We start from the raw sequence: 10,323 nt of genomic DNA, 5'->3' as shown, positions 1-10,323 counted from the left end.
TCCTGACAAGGGGACAGAGAGAATGTAGCCTACACCAATGCCTGTCTGGAATAAAGAGTCCTGTAAATGCTGAATTCTCATTGGGCTCTTAGGGACTGATCCAAAGGACACTAAAGCCAATGGGAGTCTTTCAAATGGCTTTGACTCAGGCCCTTGCTGGAGAGATGCTTTTTGCCCTAGGCCACCAAAGACACAAGGCAATTTGTCATCAATTAAACATTGTTCTCAGCCATGCACGGTTCTGGGATGGGATCTCGTCAGCGCTTCAGCTAGCCAGCTCTTTGGTGTTTTGAGGGTGGACGTTGTGAATTAAGGGGAAAATGGGCAGTTCTCAGACGCCAGATGGGACCCCCCCAATAAAGAAAGGCTGCTTCAGTCAGGAAGAGAGCGGTGCACAATGTAGGGACAACAGTGTTTCACATACCCAACACCTCCACCTGACCTCAAAGTGCTAACGATGTAAACCTAATAACATCCCTCTGGAATGACTATGTTTTATTATTCCCATTTGACAAGCTGGTAAAGCAAGTCACAAAGAAGTTCAGTAAGTTGCTTGACATCAATTATAGAGCTGGACGTAGAAACCAGGAGTCCTGATTTCCTCATTCAATGCTCTAATCCAGTGGTTCGCAACCTTTTTTCATTTGCGGACTCCCAAAAATTTCGAATGGAGGTGCAAGACCCCTTTGGAAATCTTAGACATAATCGTTGGAACCCCAGGGGTCTGTGGACCACAGGTTGAAAATCACAGTTCTATGTTAATGGCACCCGTTCGCGGATGTCTTACACATGGTCTGCAGACCCCCAGGTTGAGAACCACTGCTCTAATCCCTAGCTGCCATGCCATAGCTATTCTGTTGGCATCCCGGGAGCAGCAACAGATGCAATAGGCATTAGCAACAATTTTGCTTCCTATTAATAGTCCTTCAGGTGCAGAGAAACATGTTTTTCTGTTTTCAGTCATGCTCACACAACAGATGTTGGTGGCAGCTTTCTGGCACAGAAGCTGGAGTCACCTGAGCATCTTATACAATATAAGAACATAAGAACGGCCATACTGGGTCACACCAACGTCCATCTAGCCCAAGATCCTGTCTTCCGAGAGTGGCCAGTGCCAGGTGCCCAGAGGGAATGAACAGAACAGGTCATCATCAAGTGATCCATCCCCTGTTGCCCATTCCTAGCTTCTGGCGTAGGCTTGTGGTGGATCTATTAAAATACTCTTGTTTATTACATTTTGAGAAGTTCCACCTGGGAGCTGGGCTGGGGTAATCACCAAAGACAGTAGAGCTCATCGGAAAATGGGCATTTTCCACAGATAATTTCACCTTTTAGCCAAAAAAATAAATAAATCAAAAGCCAAAATATTTCAGGACCAAACCAGAATATTTCAATTCAGAAATGCTGCCGCGGTGCCTCATGCTCCCATTCTCCTCCATCAGTCCAGCTCCCTACTCGGACAACACCTCCTGTGCTCCTCCCAGTGCGGTGAGGAGAGTGCATCCTGGGAATTCCTGGGTATGGTGAGAATGGGAGATGGAGGCCAGCCCATGTAAAAAAATGAGGGCACAAGGAAACTAACCTACCACACAGTGGGATATTTTAATTTAAATATTTTGATTTTCAGCCAAAATTTTTCAGTTTTCAGGTGCTTTTTTTTTTTTTTACAAAAAAATGAAATTTTCCATGGAAAGCAGACACTTTTTGTGAAAATGTCATTTAGTCAACATCTCATTTTTCCATCTAAAACTAAGTTTGATGGAAACATTTTTACAAGACATAAAAGAGATCCCGGTGGCACCTCAAAGGAGGCTGTTGTGTGGCATTCCCCAGACAGGAATTCCCTAAGACAGTGGTCACTTTCAGCATCTTTCTTGGAGAAGAATAGCAGAGAGGTTTTTGTTGACTTGCCTACAGAAGCTGGTGCGTGTTCATGTTCCTTCAATTCTCACGCCCCCAGACGCCATGTCAGTCACTGACTGGAAAGGGAAAGCACCAAACCATATCTGCTCAGACGGCGAGTTGAGAGCTACACACCGAAATGGCCAAATATTTCAAATTTTCAATAACATTTCAAATTTTGACAATTAAAACAAACACTGGAAAAATTGATATTAAATTGTTGCCATTCCCCCCTTATTTTTGAACAATTGTACACCTGTTGAAATTCTTTTCATAGTTGGAAATTTTGAAGTTCACAAATTGAAATTTTTCAGTTTTCAAAATTTCAAATTTTGGAAAAAATGGGGGAAAATTGTATAGCATTGTCCCCCCTTCTTCCCCCCCCCAGCTCTATTCAGTTAGTTGTGTTGAAAAATCTGCTTTAATGTATGTGCAATTAATATATATATGTTTTCAATTTGTAGTCACTTTATGTTAATCTTAGAAGTGGAGGGTAAGAGAAGGGTTGGAAGACCCAAAACTAGATGGATGGATGTCATACAAAAGGAATTGATTAGCTGAAGAGTTTCCCAGGAACTGCTTCAAGATAAAAAGAACAGGAGTACTTGTGGCTCCTTAGAGACTAACACATTTATTTGAGCATAAGCTTTCATAGGCTACAGCCCACTTCATCAGATGCATAGAATGAAACATATAGTAAGAAGATATATATACATACAGAACATAAAAAGGTGGAAGTTGCCATACCAACTCTAAGAGTCTAATTAATTAAGATGAGCTATTAACAGCAGGAGGAAAAAAAACTTTTTTAGTGATAATCAAGATGGCCCATTTTAGACAGTTGACAAGAAGGTGTGAGGATACTTAACATGGGGAAATAGATTCAATTTGTATATGTATATATATATATATATTCTTACTATATATTCCATTCTATGCATCTGATGAAGTGGGCTGTAGTCCACGAAAGCTTATGCTCAAATAAATTTGTTAGTCTCTAAGGTGCCACAAGTACTCAGGGCCGGCTCTAGGCACCAGCTTCTCAAGCAGGTGCTTGGGGCGGCCGCTCCGGAGAGGGGCGGCAGGTCCAGGTATTCGGCGGCAATTCGGTGGACGGTCCCTCACTCCGCCTGGGAGTGAAGGACCTCCCGCCGAATTGCCGCCGCAGATCGTGATCGCGGCTTTTTTCAGATCGCGATCGCGGCTTTTTTTTTTTTTTTTTGGTTTTGGTTTTGGTTTTTGCCAAAACCCTGGAGCCGGCCCTGCGAGTACTCCTGTTCTTTTTGCGGATACAGACTAGGACGGCTGCTACTCTGAAACCTGCTTCAAGATAGAGTCCTTCTTATCCATTCCAGTCTAAGAACTGGCCCCATATAGATGAGAATAAGGCTAGTAGAACAAGGAGATTTTTAATCACTTTATTACTTCCAGCACGATGGAGCAGCACAACCATTGTGTGATAGACCGCTGGGCAAATATCAGCTGACCTGACCTGGTGTGTGTCGTGGATGACTATACCAGAACGTAGGCGTTAGTTTCTGCAGGTCTGCAGCCACATGAAACCTTCTAAAATGCTGCTGTAGGAAGACGTTATTAATAGAGTTGGTCAACAGTTTTCCAACTTGAAAAGGCTGTTGACATTTTTCCTCAACATGTTGAACGTTGATGACAAAATTTGCTTCACCCAACGGGCTACAGGGGACATGGGCCGACTTTCAGACTCTTTCCGAGTCTTCCCCTCCCCTCTTCCTTTCCTCTCTCTCGCTCTCTCCCGCTTTGGTGACAAGCTGGATCCTACGTTCATATGATACTGTGACTATTTTTTACAGCCTTCGCCTGTCCCCACATGTACCGCAATGCGGCTGCTGTAAATTAAAAGAGCTGAGCATTGCGGAGACAGCTGCAGGGCAGGGGGAAGGTGGATTTCTTTTCTTCTCTCCGGCTCTGTTGTTTCCAGCCGGGTCGACTGGAAACCCATCCTGGGGCCATACAGTAACAGCTGCTTGCTTCTGGCAGCCTGTAACGCATGCAGGAGTTGACATAGGCCAAGACGAGGCTAGGAATATGACCCGCTCCGTGTCCACAGCGGAACCAGCGCTGCGTGTGGTTTGACTGGAAGGTTGGACCAGGAAAATACATGTTAAAACCTTGTCAGGGTTTTCTGATGCAGCGCTCAGTCGGCAATTAAATCATGCTCCTCCCTGTAGGAATCAGAAGGAGAATTTTAACTTGGCACTGTTAAGCACAGGCCTTCACCCCTTCAGCTAACTTCTTTAGCTGGTTGTACGCTGTGATCCTGCCATGTATCCGCCGTGAGAGGGGAATGCAGCCCATCTTCTGCCAGAACATCACTCTGCAGCCCTTATCATAGAATCATAGACTATCAGGATTGGAAGAGACCTCAGGAGGTATCTAGTCCAACCCCCTGCTCAAAGCAGGACCAATTCCCAACTAAATCATCCCAGCCAGGGCTTTGTCAAGCCGGGCCTTAAAAACCTCTAAGGATGGAGATTCTACCACCTCCCCAGGTAACCCATTCCTGTTATCAGCAATGGCTATTTCTCCTACTAGTGTAGACAACCTGAGATGGAAAATAATCTGCCCTTGTGCGACCTGCCCTGTTCAGAGTGTGCTCTGGGTCTCCCTTCAATGGCTTAGGTTTATGACTTGGCTGCTGCTTCTACATGTCGGGCTTATTTATGTAGCTCAAGCGGTAGCGATTCCTGTTTTCAGCACTGAAGGAACTGGCCACAGGTCCTGCTGTTCACCACCCCTGCTCCAAGGGAAGCGTGAAAAACCTGCAGGTGAATGTGAAAACTGAGCTTGGATCCAAACTATGGGCTTGTCTACACTACCCTCCGGATCGGCGGGCAGCGATCGATCCAGCGGGGGTCGACTTATCGCGTCTAGTAGAGACACGATAGATCAACCGCTGAGCGCTCTCCCGTCGACTCCGGTATTCCACCAGAACGAGAAGTGCAAGCGGAGTCGACGGGAGAGCGTCAGCTGTCAACTTACCGCAGTGAAGGCACCGCGGTAAGTAGATCTAAGTACGTCGACTTCAGCTACGCGATTCACGTAGCTGAAGTTGCGTATCTTAGATTGACCCCGTGCGGCAATGTAGACAAGACCTAAAAGTGCAGCCCTCCCCCCCAAGTCCTTTTTTAAAAATAATTCACATGCAAAAAGCTCACAAATAAGAGTAAAGACACAGATCCGTTCTCTTACAGCGGTTCTCTCTGCCTGTGCCATGGACGTGTCTGGCAGGGGGGCTGGAACAGTTTGTACAGTGGGGGTGCTGCGAGCCATTTAGCCAAACTGTAAACCACTTCAAGCCAAGGGATGTGGCAGCTCCCGCCCCCCCCCCACCCCCCAAGCACCCCTAGTTCTAGCACCTATAATGTCAGGGCTCTGACACAATGAGATTGTGTTCTAAGCACCGGTGTTTATGGCTGCAGAGTTGTAATTACATCACAGTGTGGCTGTGGGTTTAATATCCTGTTAAACTGAGTTCTGACAAGCATCTGCTCAGGTTAAAACTGTAGGGATAACGTAACCCGCGGCTGTGTCTTATGGGATTGCCGATGGGCCTGATGCTCAGAGCGTAGGAGTATGTTACTGCCCCTGTGGGGAAGCCCAACCTCCTTAGCTTATGCTGTAACCCCTGTAGCTCTGGAGGTCCCTGAGGTGCCAGCCAACCCGGCAGCCATCACAGCAGCACAAAACTGGCATCGGTGCGGGAAGCTACAAGCATTGTAGCTCCTTGACTGATGGGGTGGCAGCAATAGGAGGATAGGGAAAGAAGAGAAAAAGGGTTCCTAGGGATGCTTGGGAGAAGCTGATGAGATGGGGACGGACCCAGCAGCTGTGGAACACGGTCCAGAACACGGTTGAGTGAGATTGCTCATCCCAGCAGCACTGAAGAGCCCAGCAGAGGAATGGAAGAGGAATGGGTGGGTGATCCTGAGGGAATTCTGGAATGGGTTACCTAGGGAGATGGTGGAATCTCCTTCCTTAGAGGTTTTTAAGGCCCGGCTTGACAAAGCCCTCGCTGGGATGATTTAGTTGGTGTTGGTCCTGCTTTGAGCAGGGGATTGGACTAGACCCTACTGAGGTCTCTTCCAACCCTGATATTCTATGATTCTATGAATAGCCAGGACTTTGAGGCAACTGGGAAGTAACTGAGGTGCAGGACCACCCTGGCCTGCCTATGAATTGGGCCCAATGAAGTAGGTATCAGAGGACCTGGGTGTGATGACTGAGCGGGTTCGGAGCACTTGCAGCTCCTGTTGAAGTCAATGGGAGCTGAGGGTATCTCTTGGGATCAGGGGATCACAATCCAGAGATGGAAAAGAGTCCTGTCCCAACATGCCCTGGGTTGAGCGTAAAACCGGGGATGAGCTCTCTTCTTGGGTTGTTCCCAAGTCCCGGTCAGGAATCGGGAGGGGCCATTCCCAGGGCATCGCAAACCTTTCCCATAAGCACGCACAGCGGCGCTAAGAGTGCGTTGGCGACGCTCCGGTGCTAGTGGTGACGATCATACGCCTAGTACACAAGATATGACTCCCCCTTCGATGTGAGTCGAGATGGCGGGAAAGCCCAACTCACAAGAAAGAGTCAGAGCCACGTTAGGCCCCAGGACGCTGGTGGTGCTTTCTGACCGGATGTCAGCAATAGAGCGGCTATGCTCAGCGGCATTCGCGTCAGGCTTGGGCCTGACAGGAACTGAGCACGAGCAACTCCCATTAGAGTTATATGGGCCAAACGCCTTTAGGGCTTATCTCTTCTTTCCATGTCACCAGAGCCTTGCTACACCCCAGCCCTGGTGCAGAAAGGGGACAGTGTCCCCAGCAGCCCTGGTTAAAGCCACTCGAGCCCTATGATAATTTGTATATCAGGAGCACTTTGAGGCCCTGTTGTGCCTTGGCTATCACCTGCCTCTATTTCCCCTTCCCCAGCGCCCCTTTAAGAACTCACTGTTTCCCATTTCCTCCTCAGCCCAGAATCCTTTAATTCACCCTTCATCAACCGTGCTTGTCAAAAACAGAACTCAAAAATCCCCCCGAGAGTACAAAAGACCCCCCACACCTTTCATCAGTTCCAGCCCCGCACGGTCTCCTGGGGTTCCCCAGCTCCCTGCCAGGTAGGGTGACCAGACAGCAAGTGTGAAAAACCGGGACAAGGGGTGGGGGGTAATAGGCGCCTATAGATGAAAATGCCCCAAATATTGGGACTGTCCCTATAAAATCGGGACATCTGGTCACCCTACTGCCAGGCCTCCTGGCTTGACTAGTCCCAGTAATTCCTTCCAGCCACCCTCCTCCCTGCTGCATCCTGCTGCCTTTTATATTTGGAGTGCCTGGCTCCTCTCAGGAGAGTCTCCTTTTGTAACCCAGGCTCTCCAGCCCCAGGACAGCCGCCCTGTCCCAGGCCCCACCAGAGACTGGAGCCCCATTGGGTTAGGTGCCATACAGCCATGTAGATACAGATAGTCCCTGCCCTGAAGAATTGACAATCTAGAGAGACAAGGCAGCCAGAGGGAGTATTTTCATCTCCATTTCTCAGGTGGACCTGAGGCACATGGAGGTTAAGTGAGTTGCCTGTGGTCACATAGGAGCTCTGTGGCAGAGCTAGGAATTAAAGCCAGCTCTCTGAAGTCCCAGTCTAGCACCTTAACCCCCAACAAGACCATCCTTCCACACGTTATTATACTACCCAGTGGCTGGCTACAATCCCTCTCTAAGGCTCCTTGCAGGAGCGATTTTTAATTCCCATAATAGTGATTCTCTCTTAGCGTGATAATATTGACGGTGATCAATTTCTTTGGTGTGAACTTGGATGTTTATAACAGGATTTCCACTGGGGGCTTGGCACGCAGACACGGAATCCTTTTGCATGCTGTCACGCGTGTACAGTAACGCCGCCTCCCAAAATACACGCCTTCCTTTCTCACTCAGTGGAATGTCTGGACCGAGAGTGAAATCCAACTCCACTGGTGAGAGCTGTAACACAATCTGCAGCAGGAGCGATGCTTGCCCGGGCTGACGGCAGAGGCACCTAAAGCCTGGCCTGGTGGTGGGGATTTCTGGGCTGCCTGTCTCCTCTCTGTGCTCTCGAAAATGTGGGACACTGCATGACAGGTCACTTGGGTTGAGAAGTGAAGCCAAGCCTATTGGAGGGGGCTGGTGGCATGGAAAAGATATGGGCCCATGCATCCAAATTAGGATCCAACTCCAAACTTCTCCAAAGCCCGTGGGTGCTCAGATGCGGCTTGGGTCGTGATTCTTTATAGAAATACTGTCCAGCCATGGAGTGGGAATAGTGATCCACGGGTCACAGGTGTTCATCCAGGTCTTGGCTTTGGGCCCATTTCTATTTAGAAGCCACGCTGTATCTTTCTTGTAGTACGTTACTCTCATTCTTTACTGCCAGGAGCGTTTACCGGGAATGGAGAAGCCAATTCCCATATAGAAAGCACCAAGCAGAGCCCACTCCCCAAACTCTAACTGAATCTGCCGTGAGCTGTGAAAGCTTTGGTTAGCTTTTCTCTCCTGTTTTGGGTTCCACCTGTACTTTTGGGCTCCAGCTGTGATGTATCAGGAGAGATTTCCAGCCTCGTTTTGCAGATTCCAGAGGGTTGGGCGAGGTTCAGCTACACAGCTGAAGTTTGAGGTGGGATTGGACCCTCCCAACTGTTGTCTGTTGCTAATATTTGACGGGACCTTTATAATCATCTCGTCTGACCTCCTGCATAACACAAGCCAGAGACTTTCACCCAGGCACAGGCCAGAGAACTTCATTTGCTCCCACTGGGTAAGGGCAAGTCTACACTACAAAATTAAGTTGACCTAAGTGATGTCGATGTACAGCCACCGCAGTCATTAAATTGCTTTTGCACGCCCACACTATGTTCCTCGTGTCAGCGGTGCGTGTCCTCACCAGAAGCGCTTACACCAATTTAACTGTCAGTATGGATGGCGTTTGAAAAAGCTAAGGTTCAAAAAATAACTAGATAAATTCAATGGCTATTAGCCAGGATGGGCCGGGAGGGTGTCCCTAGCCTCTGTTTGCCAGAGGCTGGGAGTGGTCGGCAGGGAATGGATCACTTGATGATTCCCTGTTCTGTTCATTTCCTCTGGAGCACCTGGCTTTGGCCGCTGTCAGAGGACAGGATACTGGGCTAGATGGACCTTTGGTCTGACCCTGTACGGCCGTTCTCATGTTCTTAAAGGCAGCAACGGGTGATGTAAGCAAAGCGGTGTCTACACGGACACTACATCAACCTAACTGCGTCCACCTAGGCAGTCCGCCTCTCACGGAGGTGGAGTTATTAAGTTGGTGTAGTGGGTGAGTTCCATCGGTGGGAGTTACATTTCAGTGTAGACGCTTACAGAGTGAGGTTGACATAAACTGTCTGGCATCGACCTAACTCTGTCGTGCAGACCAGGCCTTAGAGTCACCTGAAGTCTCTCCTTCTGGCATAGAGCTGTAGCTAATAGCAGTTGGGCCACGCAAGCCCGCTCCCGGCATGTGAACGGAGTGGTCTCTACAGGGATGTCTACATGGACGGCGGACACTGCACGCCCCACTAGCCCGGGGTTAAATAGCAATGTCGACAGTGAGGCACAGCTTAGGTGAGCAGAGTAGGGCACAGTGCCCTATACGTCTGAACCCTAAAGTATATACCCCCCTGGCTCCCTACACACCCAAGCAGCACCTCCCACACCTACACCTCCTGCCTCCCCTTTGCCAAGGCTTTCCCTGCTGCGTCCCCACTGCCAGAGCCTTTCACCGTGAAGTGTAGCGATACGCGGTATGCCTGTACGCTACATGCCGCCGCACATGTAGACAAGGCCTATGTAATACTCCCCCTTCACTGATCCAGTGCTGCTGGAATGACCTACCAGGCATGTGTGTACATGCACACGCAGGACTTCTAGCTTTCATTGGTCTCATAACTGGTGACTGGATGAAGTGAGATAGGATGGGAGGAAGGAGGAGGGCTGGTGCTCTGGGCGTTTGATGCCTTGTAACTCCTGTAGCTTTAAATGTAAGACCTGGGCATCCAAAATGCCCTTTGGTGTGGAGTATCTTTTAGATCAAGCACCGTCCCTCTGAAAATCAGGGCTCCTTAAGGCATCTTGAGTTGAGCAGCCAAAAATGGAGACACCCCAACTCACCAGTCACTTTGGAAAAATCTTGACCTAAATGAATATAATAAACAAACACTGATCTGGTCTTGTCAGGATCCCATTGGCTTGACTAGGAGATGAGGCTGGCAGGTGAGAGGATTGGACCCAAAGAGGGGATTGTGACATCAGATGGGGAACAGGCCATGCGAGCATAACCCTCTGGTGAACGTGTGGGATGTATCCCCCTCTGCGCCAATCCATGAAAGATACGAACCTGTTACGGCAAGAG

Source organism: Chrysemys picta, chromosome 2, assembly GCF_011386835.1.
Source record: "Chrysemys picta bellii isolate R12L10 chromosome 2, ASM1138683v2, whole genome shotgun sequence".
NCBI classification, from domain to species: Eukaryota; Metazoa; Chordata; order Testudines; family Emydidae; genus Chrysemys; species Chrysemys picta.
This window is presented reverse-complemented; position numbering follows the sequence as displayed.